Below are 12,255 nucleotides of genomic sequence, written 5' to 3'. Positions count from 1 at the left end.
CACAGAATCAGTTGAGGTCAAAACTTTGAATGTTTTCAATGAGTTAGATATAGATTTTAGGACCAAAGGGATCAAATGGTATAGGGGGGAAGCAGGAATATGTTTGTGAATCGAATGATCAGAGATACTCATACTGAATGGCAGAGCAGGCTCAGTGGGGGTCTACTCCTGCTCAGATGTTATTAATGTTACCTGCTGCTGTGTAGGAAGGTTTGCAGGAGAGTAGAGCAAGAGGATATCCCAGAATGTTCAAAGAAAAAATCAATCTGGCTGGAACTAAGGAATAGAAGGTGTGCAAATACATTACACCCTGCAGGCTAGAGATGATTAATGAGTAAAAATGATGGAACACATCTGTAGACAAATTTCAGAGAGATGCCAACATTATAGGAATAGTTATGACTGGACTCTTCAACTCCCTGAATGTAGACTGGGATAATGGAAGCATTAAAGGTGAAGAACAAAGTTTTTACACAGAGGGTGGTTTGTGTGTGGAATGAACTTCCTGAGAAAGTGGTGGATCCAGGTACAATCACAACTTTTAAATGACATTTGAATAGATACATGAATAGGAAAGGTTTGGAGGGGTATGGGTCAGGAACAGGCACCTGGGACTAATTTAGTTTGAGATTATGTTTGGCATGGACTGGTTAGCACAAAGGATCTGTTTCCGTGCTATATGTCTCTATGGCTTTAAGTGTAAATGTAACAATATTTACAAGACAGTGATGATTATATCATGAAGTTTAGGATGATGATTAAAAAAGGACAATCCAGAGTAGGAATAATTTACTGAGGGAGAGCCAACTTCAGTGGGCCAAGAACTGAGCTAGCTCAGATAGACTTGAGCAAAAGATTAATGGGGAAAAAAACCCGGAAGTGAACAATGGGCTACCTTCAGAGATGGTTTTGGACGTAGTTAAGGTACATTGCTTCAGAAGGGAAAGGATAAACAAACAAACCTAGAGGTCTTTGGATGAAAGAAAGGAAATATAACTTAAGTTAAACAAGAAAAAGTGAGGTTATGACAGGGGTCAGTTAGAAAATACAATAAAAAACAAAGAGGAATGCAAAAGGTTCAACACGAGAGATGTAAAGGTTTATTAGAGAAGCAAAGAAGAATTATGAGAAAAGACGGGCAGTCAACGTAATGGAGAATGGACACATCAATGTAAAAGGGTTGTAAAAGGTTGTTTGAGTAACTTACTAGAGATTTTCAAAGAGCTCACAGAAAATAGTAATGGGCATAATGCTGTTGATGTGGTGAACATGGAATTGCAAAATACAACAGACTTGTGACAAAAGTTATAACTTATGGAAAGAGGAAACAGCAGGAATGTGGATACAAAATTGATTAAGAATCAGAGAGTAATGGATATTGCGTAGGCTGGAGAAGGGTTTTAGTGATGTGTTTTGGGACCTTTGTTTTTCCTGATACATAGTATTAATCTGGATCTTGGTATGCAGGGAGCAATTTCAAAATTATTAGATGATACAAAACATGCAAGAATTATAAACTGTGAGGATTACCGAATACAATGTCAAAAGAACAGAGCCAAATTGGTGGAGTGTTCAGTATGAAATAAGTGGTACAATACTTAAGAGAATGCAAGAGCAGAGGAACTTGGATGTACATATATAAAGACCACTGAAGATGGCAGGACAGTTAGAGAGAACAGTAAGCAAGCAATATCCTCGGATTTATTAATTGAGGATAGAAAGTTGAGGCTGGGACGATTCTTCTCGAATAGACGAAGAGTTAAAGGAGATCTAACAAATGGCTTCAAAGGCCCAGACAGATTAGATAAGGGAAAAATGTTTTCACTCATGGAACTCATTGAGAATGAGAAGGCAAGATTTAAAGTGATTTGTAAGACAAGCCCTTCTCATACAGAATCCTCTGCCTGGAAGTATGGTGTAGAGAGAGTTAATTGAAACATTCTAGAGGGGATTAGATGATTATTTTAATTGAAACAATGCGCGAGTGTAGAAGGAAATGGTATGAGAATAGCATTGAGTCATAATACTCCTTGGAGAATTGGTGTAGATGTAATGGGCTGAATGTCCTCCTTCTGGTCCATAACAATTCTATTGTTCCATGGTTAGACTGTGGACGGCATTAGCACAAGGTATGGATGGGCGGCACAGTAGCTCAATAGTTAATACTGCTGTCTCACAACGCTAGGGACCTCGGTTCAAATCCAACCTTGGACAACAGTTTGTGTGGACTTTGCATACTCTTCCACTATCTGTATGGTTTCCCTCTGGGTGCTCTAGTTTCCTCTCACAAACATGCGTGGGTTAATTGAATTAGCCATAGATAGGGTGGGGTGCTGGACCTGGGTGGGATGCTCTTGAAAGGTTCATTGTTGGACTGAATGAATAGCTGCTTTCTGTACTGCAGGGATTCTATGTTGAGAGCACTAGCACAGACATGTTTAAGGGAAAAAGAGGTATATGTGCATGGAACTGATAGATGCATTGATGGAATAAAATGAGTAACAAAAGGTTCATGTGAAGCATAAACACTGACTAGTTCAACAGTTTTCCTGTGTTGCATATTCTACATGATTTTATGTGCTGGGTAGTTGGATCATCTTTGAGCAGCTGTCCTGTCCCTACGGTATCCGGTCTGCTTTTGTTGTGTGTACCTGAGCAATGCACTGTGCCAAGCAGTATCACAGGTGGCTCTTTATCCACCCCTATGTTACACCTCTTTAACTGATGCTTTCTTCCTGTGCATTTTCACAAGTTTAATGGATGATAAACAGTGTAAAAGACGACAAAGAAGATGCTATCAGGTATGTGACTAAGTGAGCCTGTATGTGCATTAGCTGTGCCTGCCCACAAATCACTGCCTGGAGCATATGTTTTCCCATTGGCTGAAGGCTACATTGAAATGCCTAAAGGTTATCTGTAAATAGGAAGTCAATTGCTTTAGAGGAAGGAGAAGCAGAACTTAGCTCACAATGATCAGAAGCATCTGTAGGCTGACACGTATTTGATTTATTGCAGTGCTGCAGATCATATTTTCTCAGGCAAAATATTTAGACACCTCAGCAGCCATTTTGCAATGTGCAGCTGTGTTTTCATTGTAAGGACACATTCCGCAACACGCAGCGGTGTTCCTGTTCTGAAAATGTTTTTAATCCTTTTCTTTATATGTGTGTCCTTTTTACCCAAATCTCTTGTCAGTTATTTATAGAGCTAATTCCGTAAAGTAAATCCAATATTTTCAGATTGAAATGACAGTAGGTTTAGAGAGGCTGCAGTGTGGAGCAATAATTAGATTAGCATGGAATTAGTATCAGCGTGGGCAATGCCTGTTACAGTTCTACACTCACTTGTAACACTGGTGTTGAGACACTTTGCAATTATTCTCCGTGAAAATGAGCTTAATGCATTTGCATAGTATTCCTTTACTTGCTCTGTCAGCACAGGTGTTAACCCAAGAAGTCAAAATAGTTTAAGACCCCTATTAATATAATAAGGCAACTTTCCACCCCCACACAGTAATTTGAATATAGACTAATAATCGAACTGAGTAATTTCAAGGCCAGAATGTTATCTTTGTTTCCTGAGAGACAATTTGCAGTTAAATTTGTCTCCTTTTCGCATCATTAACTTCACCATAAGGAGACTCTGTCTTTGGGAGATTGTTTTTCTGTTCTACAGAATTTCAGAAAGTCTGAAATATTTATTGTGCAATTTTTTTCTAGCAGAGAAAAGAGACATATGAACAGAAATTAATCATTTAGCCCCTTCAGCCTTCTGTTCTTCAATTAGATCATCAGCAATCTGCATTTAGACTTCATTTACCCAAGTTTTCTCCATATGTCACGTATCCCAAGCCTATAACATCAGTCTTAAAAGCCCTAGTTTTTTTTCTGAATTTGATTTATTATTGTCACATGTATCCAGGTACAGTGAAAAGTTTCGTTTTGCATGCTATACAGGCAGGTCATACCATACATTGTGCATAAGGGTGATAAAACAGAGTGAGGAATATAATGTTACATTGGCAGAGAAACGCACAAAGAGCTAGGTCAACATTAAATTTAAAATTTAAAAGATCCATTAAGAGAACCTGCACAGTTACTGCCTTTGCTGTTTGAATTTATGTATCGCTGGACATCGGAGTGTATGTGTGAAAATTAACAAACAGTGAAATTCATAACTAATCAGAGAGGAACTGTTGGGCGAAGTTCACAGCACAGAATCAGATAAGTTCATTGTTGTTTTAAGTCTGTCCAAGAGAAAGGCTGCAGTAGTGAGTATCGTGGATTCTTTCTTGATTATATGTTTTTGGAGATTAGTCTCTTGATTAAAATTAAAATATGAGCCATATGGGGCAGTGTTTTGAAGAGGAATAAGATGGTGTTATTTTCTGGGTCTGTAGATTGTGAAGGAGCAAAAATGGCTTTTAGTACAGTGATATGTACTTCTTGTCAGATGTGGGAGTTTAAAGAGAGATTACTGCGGATTACATCTGCCATAAATGCTGTTGGATGCAAATCTTATCAGATCGAGTGGATTGGTTGGAGAGAAGATAGAAGCGATGAGGAATACACAACAGCAACTGTATGTGATGGATGGCAGTTATAGGAAGGGGGTAAGTCTCAGATACAGTCACATCGATGGGTTAACTCCAGGAAGGGTAAGAGAGGTAGGCAGCTAGTGCAGGAGTCATTTGTGGATATCCCCATTTCAAACAGGTATGCTGTTTTGGAAAATGGAAGGGGTGATGGATTCTCAGGGGAACGTAGCACGAACAGCCAAGTTTCTGGTATTGAGACTGGCTCTAATGCAATGAGGGGTACATCAGTTTCCAAGAGATCAATTGTGTTAGGGGATTCTGTAGTCAGAGATACAATAGACATTTCTGTGGCCAGCAGAGAAAAAGCAGAATGGTGTGTTCTTTCCCTGGTGCCAGGATCAAGGATGTCTCAGAGAGGGTGCAGAATGTTCTCAAGGGTGAGAGGGGTCAGCAGAAGGTCATTGTCCACATTGGAATCAATGACATTGGAAGAGAAAAGGTTGAGATTCTGAAGGGAGATTACAGAGAGTTAGGCAGAAATTTAAAAAGGGGGTCCTCAAGCGTAGCAATATCTGGATTACTCCCAGTGCTACGAGCTAGTGAGGGCAGGAAAAGGAGGATAGAGCAGATGAATGCATGGCTGAGGAGCTGGTGTATGGAAGAAGGATTCACATTTTTGAATCATTGGAATCTCTTTTGGGGTAGAAGTGACCTGTACAAGAAGGACGGATTGCACCTAAATTGGAAGGGAACTAATATACTGGCAGGGAAATTTGCTGGAACTGCTTGGGAGGATTTAAACTAGTTAGGTGGCGGGGTGGGGAGGGGACCCAGGGAGATAATGAGGAAAGAAATTGAGACTGGTACAGCTGAGAACAGAAGTGAGTCAAACAGTCAGGGCAGGCTGGGACAAGGTAGGATAATAAATTAAACTGTATTTATTTCAATACAAGGGGCCTAACAGGGAAGGCAGATGAACTCAGGGCATGGTTAGGAACATGGGACTGGGATATCAAAGCAATTATGGAAACATAGCTCAGGAATGGGCAGGACTGGCAGCTTAATGTTCCAGGATACAAATGCTACAGGAAGGATAGAAAGGGAGGCAAGAGAGGAGGGGGAGTGGCATTTTTGATAAGGGATAGCATTACAGCTGTGCTGAGGGAGGATATTCCTGGAAATACTTCCAGGGAAGTTATTTGGGTGGAACTGGGAAGTAAGAAAGGGATGATCACATTATTGGGATTGTATTATAGATCCCCCAATAGTCAGAGGGAAATTGAGAAACAAACTTGTAAGGAGATCTCAGCTATCTGTAAGAATAATAGGGGAGTAATGGTAGGGGGTTTTAACTTTCCAAACATCGACTGGGACTGCCATAGTGTTAAAGGTTAGATGGAGAGGAATTTGTTAAGTGCATACAAGACAATTTTCTGATTCAGTATGTGAATATACTTACTGGAGAAGGTGCAAATTTGACCTACTCTTGGGAAATAAGGCAGGGCAGGTGATTGAGGGGTCAGTGGGGGTGCACTTTGGGACCAGCGACCATAATTCTATTTGTTTTAAAATAGTGATGGAAAAGGATAGACCAGGTCTAAAAGTTGAAGTTCTAATTTGGAGAAAGGCCAATTTTGACGGTATTAGGCAAGAACTTTTGAAAGGTGATTGGAGGCAGATGTTTGCAGGTAAAAGGACGACTGGGAAATGGGAAGCCTTCAGAAATGAGGGAACAAGAATCCAGAGAAAATATATTCCTGTCAGGGTGAAAGGGAAGGCTGGTAGGTATAGGGAATGCTGGATGACTTAAGATATTGAGGGTTTGGTTAAGAAAAAGAAGGAAGCATATGTCAGGTGTAGACAGGATAGATCGGGTGAATCCTTAGAAGAGTATAAAGAAGGTAGGAATATATTTAAGAGGGAAATCAGGAGAGCAAAAGGGGGACATGAGATAGCTTTGGCAAATAGAATTAAGGAGAATCCAAAGAGTTTTTACAAATATATTAAGGACAAAAGGGTAACTAGGGAGAGAATAGGGCCCCTATTGTGTGGAACCACAGAAAATGGGGGAGATACTAAATGAGTATTTTGCATCAGTATTTTACTGTGGAAAAGGATATGGAAGATATAGACTGTAGGGAAATAGATGGTGACACCTTGCAAAATGTCCAGATCACAGAGGAGGAAATGCTGGATGTCTTGAAACGGTTAAAGGTGGATAAATCCCCCGGACCTGATCAGGTGTACCCGAGTACTCTGTGGGAAGCTAGAGAAGTAATTGCTGGGCCTCTTGCTGAGATATTTGTATCATCGATAGTCACAGGTGAGGCGCTGGAAGACTGGAGGTTGGCAAATGTGGTACCACTGTTTAAGAAAGGGCAGTAAAGAAAAGCCAGGGAACTATAGACCAGTGAGCCTGACGTCGGTGGTGGGAATGTTGTTGGAGGGAATCCTGAGGGACAGGATGTACATGTATTTGGAAAGGCAAGGACTGATTAGGGATAGTCAACATGGCTTTGTGCATGGGAAATCATGTCTCACAAACCTGATTGAGTTTTTTGAAGAAGTAACAAAGAAGATTGATGAGGGCAGAGCAGTAGATGTGATCTATATGTACTTCAGTAAGGCGTTCGACAAGGTTCCCCATAGGAGACTGATTAGCAAGGTTAGATCTCATGGAATACAGGGAGAACTAGCCATTTGGATACAGAACTGGCTCAAAGGTGGTGGTGGAGGGTTGTTTTTCGGACTGGAGGTCTGTGACCAATGGAGTGCCACAAGGATATGTGCTGGGCCCTCTACTTTTTGTCATTTACATAAATGATTTGGATGCGAGCATAAGAGGTACAGTTAGTAAGTTTGCAGATGACACCAAAATTGGAGGTGTAGTGGACAGTGAAGAGGGTTACCTCAGATTACGACAGGATCTGGACCAGATGGGCCAATGGGCTGAGAAGTGGCAGATGGAGTTTAATTCAGATAAATGCGAGGAGCTGTATTTTGGGAAAGCAAATCTTAGCAGGACTTATCCACTTAATGGTAAGGTCCTAGGGAGTGTTGCCGAACAAAGAGACCTTGGAGTGCAGGTTCATGGCTTCTTGAAAGTGGAGTTGCAGGTAGATAGGATAGTGAAGAAGGCATTTGGTATGCTTTCATTTATTGGTCAGAGTATTGAGTGCAGAAGTTAGGAGGTCATGTTGCGGCTGTACAGGACATTGGTTAGGCCATTGTTGGAAGATTGCCTGCAATTCTGGTCTCCTTCCTACTGGAAAGGTGTTGTGCAACTTGAAAGGGTTCAGAAAAGATTTACAAGGATGTTGCCTGGGTTGGAGGATCTGAGCTACAGGGAGAGGCTGAACAGGCTGAGGCTGTTTTCCTTGTAGCATCGGAGGCTGAGGGGTGATCTTATAGAGATTTACAAAATTATGAGGGTCTTGGATAGGATAAATAGACAAAGTCTTTTCCCTGGGATCGGGGAGTCCAGAACTCGAGGGCATAGGTTTAGGGTGAGAGGGGAAAGATATAAAAGAGATCTAAGGGGCAACTTTTTCATGCAGAGGATGGTACGTGTATGGAATGAACTACCAGAGGAAGTGGTGGAGGCTGGTACAATTGCAACATTTAAGAGGCATTTGGATGGGTATATGAATAGGAAGGGTTTGGAGGGATATGGGCCAAGTACTGGCAGGTGGGACTAGATTGGATTGGGATATCTGGTCGGCATGGACGGGTTGGACCGAAGGATCTGTTTCCATGCTGTACATCTCTATGACTCTAAGAGTTCTAATAACAGCTGTGCTTGAACCTGTGGTCCGCATGTATAAGCTTTTGTACCTTCTGCCTGACAGAAGAGGTTGGAAGTGATTATAACCAGGGTGGGGTGGGAGGGGTCTTCGATTATGTTGGCTGCTTTCCCTAGGCAGCAGGAAGGAGAGATGGAGGAAATGGATGGAAGTTTGGCTTGCATGATTGACTGGACTGTATAAACTCTCTGTAGTTTCTTACTGTCCTGGACAAAGCAGTTGCGGTCACAAGCCGTGATACATCTGAATGGAATGCTTTCTATAGTGCATTGTTACAAATTGGTAAGAGTCTTTCTGAACATAGTTGGTTCCTAGGTTTTCACCTTCAGTCGTTCCCTGTGTCATGAAATCAGTGTAGTTGGTTGGTTATGTTTGTCAATCCTCGTAACATCAGTAAGCATAGAGCCCACATCAAAGGGCTCTTGTAATGTCCCCACCTTTGTTTCAGGAAGCCTGATTTCAAGTCCTTCCTGCTCCAAAAGTGTGTCAGAACATCTCTGAACAGATTGATTCAAAATTGTCTAGAACCGAGACAAAGTGTATACATTTTACTTTGAGTAGATCTTGTGGAGAGAGGCGGTAATATTTAATCAGTCTGTGAGGTAACTGCTGAGGTAGGCATGATATGAGTAGGACTTTCTGAGAGGGAGACTGAGAGAGAAGTGTCACTCTATACTGAGATACAATTCTATCAAAGACTGTAGAAATGCACAGAGTGTGAATAAAGACTTGAAATTACTATCCCAGGTGTATGTTACAGGTGGAGGAGTGCAGACATAATTTACCAGAACCAGAATGAAGAGGACTGGGACAAACCAAAGCAAACATACAGGGCAGTGAATCATGCCAGCAGAATTCCCTCCTATAGTTATTCTAATTCCAAATCACTTAGGTCCGAAGATCTGGAAATCCCTTCCTATTCACCTCTACTTCTCTCTCCCACATTTAATGCAAGCTTTAAAAAATACTTTTTCTTGCTTTCGCTTTGCTTTGAATGCCTCAATGACAAATTTTATATGACTATGCTCCAGTGTTATACCTTTGGACAGTATACATTGCTAAAGGTGCCATTTAAATGCAAGTGGCTGGTGTTGGGCAAATTCTAGATTAAAAAGAAATTAATGTGAGCATGAAAATGGCATATGGGGGACATTGAGCGACATTGATTATTTTAGCTCAGCTTTGCTAAGTACTAAACACTCGCCATCATTGTTGTCTTCATCCTTACACATATGTTCAGGAACATCTATTTTTCTTGATATTTCTGTCAAAACAATAAATAAGTCACACAACATGGATGTGGCTGCACTGCTATCTGGCACCCTGTGAAGACTGGGGTCATAGAGATCGACAGCACAGAAACAGACCCGTCGGTCCAATGCGCCCATGCTGACCAAATATTCCTAACTTAATCTAGTTCCATTTGTTTGCACTTGGCCCATATCCCTCTAAATCCTTCCCATACATATACCCATCCAGATGACTCTTAAATGTCGCAATTGTACCAGCCTCCACCCTTCTTCTGGCACTCATTACATACACACACCATCCTCTGCATGAAAATGTTTCCCCTTAGGTCCCTTTTAAGTCTTTCTCCTCTTACCTTCAACCTGCACCTCCTAGTTTTGGATTCCCTTACCCTGGAGAAAAGATGTTGGCTATTCACCACTATCCATACTTCTTACGATTTTATCAACTTCTGTAAGAACACCTCTCAACCTCTGATGCTCCAGGGAAAATGGCCCCAGTCCATAGAGCCTTTCTCTGCAATACAAACCCTCCAACCCTGGCAACCGTCTTATAAAATCTTTTCTGATTTCTTTTAAGTTTCAAAACAACCTTCTTATAGTGGGGTGACCAGAATTGAATGCAGTATTCCAAAAGTGGCCTAACCAATGTCCTGTACAACTGCTATATGACTTCCTAACACCTATACTCGATGCACTGACTGATAAAGGCAAGCATATAAACACCTTCTTCAATATCCTATCTACCTGCAACTCAATTTTCAAGGAACGATGAACCTGCACTCTAAGGTCTCTTTGTTCAGCAACATTTCCCAGAACCTTACCATTAAGTGTATAAATCCTACCCTGATTTGCCAATCCAAAATGCAGCATCTCACATTTATCTAAATTAAACTCTATCTACCACTTCTCGGCCCATCGGTCTATCTGATCAAGTTACTCTGAAGTAACTTTCTTTGCTGTCCTACTAACCATAACTCCTATTTTCATACCCAAATCATTGATAAAAATCACAAAAAACTGTGGACCCAGCACCATTCCTTGTGACACATGCTGATCACTGGCCTCCATTTGGAAAAACAACGCTCCACCATCATCCCTTGTCTTCTAGCTTTGAGACAGTTCTGTATCCAGATGGCTCGGTCTCCCTATATTCCATTTGATCTAACCATGCTAACCAGTCTCCCATGTGGAATCTATGTCTTACTGTGTATCCACTGTTCTAAGTTCATCAATTCTCTTCTTCAAAAAACTCAAGTTCGTGACACATGATTTCCCACGTACAAAGCCATGTTGACTATTCTAACCAGTTCTTGCCTTTCCAAATACTCTCTTTCTCCCCGTTAACTCATGTTAACTGAGTTTGAGATAGTATTGGATGGAAAGCCTAAAGATTAATCATAGAAACCCTACAATTTGGACGTAGTCTATTTGGCCCGTTGAATAAACACCGACCCTCAAAAGAACATCCCACCCAGAACCACCCTTTGTCACAGTAGCTGCTGTAAGATGTGTCAGAGTGTCGACACAGATACCACCATTACATGTGTGGATACCACCCACCATGTACATGGCACATACACATGTGACTTGGCCAACATTGTCTATCTCATATGCTGCAGGCAGGATGCCCTGAGGCATGGTATATTGTTGAGACTGAGCAGAGGCTACAGCAATGGATGAATGAACACCACACAACAATCAACATACAAAAGTGTTCCGTCCCAGTTGGAGAACACTTCAGCGGTCCAGGACATCCAACCTCAGACCTTCGGATGACCATCCTCAAAGGCGGACTTCAGGACAGGCAACAATGCAAAGTGGCTGAGCAGAGGCTGATAGCCAAGTTCGGTATGCATGGGAATGGCCTCAACCAGGACCTTGGGTTCATGTCACACTACAGATCACCCTACTGCACTACACACACACACACACACTCTCTCATAGACTTAAACCCCTTTACACTCACACTCACACTCACACACATACACGTACACACACTCTCTCTCATAGACACTCATACCCTACCCCCCACCACACACAAGTTTGTGGGGTGAATTTATACTTGCAAAATTACATTTTATTTTGCTCAATAATTGCATGAATCCATGTAAGATTTTGTAAATCTCATTTTTAGAAGTAAATCAGTTTCAACATTGGGGCACAGACAGCCCCACACATGGCACCTCACACCTTCAATGCATTATCTGGATCTACATGGCACCTATTGTTAAAGTTCACTTGAGAATGGGATCTACATATGAAAGAAACATGGTAATTCTAAAAGATGAGAGATTTAACAAACAATCCAGGTCTTTTCCAATATATAATTTCAGTTACATCAGACTGTAAACTTATGCTATAAATTCTGTATGTTACAATCTTGTACTCCACAATCACCTGATGAAGGAGCAGCGCTCCAAAAGCTAGTACTTCCAAATAAACCTGTTGGACTATGACCTGGTGTTGTGTGATTTTTAACTTTGTATACCCCAGTCCAACACCAGCTCCTCCAGATCATCACCCCATCCCTGTAACTTTGCATTTCCCATGGCTAATCCAAAAAGCGTACACATCCCCAGGCACTCTGCAATCCTCTTCCTGACCTCTCCGCCCCCACCCCACTCCGGCCTATCACCCTCACCTTGACCTCCTTCCACCTATCACA

At 41.5% G+C, this 12,255-nt stretch overlaps 1 long non-coding RNA gene across 2 annotated transcripts in view; it reads left to right on the top strand.

Annotated features, from left to right (window-relative positions):
- The window catches only part of LOC132826854 (uncharacterized), a 35,129-nt gene extending 23,288 nt beyond the window's left edge, over window positions 1-11,841 (top strand). For both annotated transcript variants that reach the window (XR_009645927.1, XR_009645928.1), the window contains exon 3: window positions 11,210-11,841. This is a non-coding gene — a long non-coding RNA (uncharacterized LOC132826854). The remainder of the gene's footprint in view (window positions 1-11,209) is intronic.
- The last annotated feature ends 414 nt before the right edge of the window (window positions 11,842-12,255 follow it).

The sequence above is a fragment of the Hemiscyllium ocellatum genome, chromosome 23, assembly GCF_020745735.1.
Source record: "Hemiscyllium ocellatum isolate sHemOce1 chromosome 23, sHemOce1.pat.X.cur, whole genome shotgun sequence".
In the NCBI taxonomy this organism is placed as follows: Eukaryota; Metazoa; Chordata; class Chondrichthyes; order Orectolobiformes; family Hemiscylliidae; genus Hemiscyllium; species Hemiscyllium ocellatum.
The sequence above is the reverse complement of the archived record's forward strand: the minus strand, read 5'-3'. Positions and strand labels throughout refer to the sequence as shown.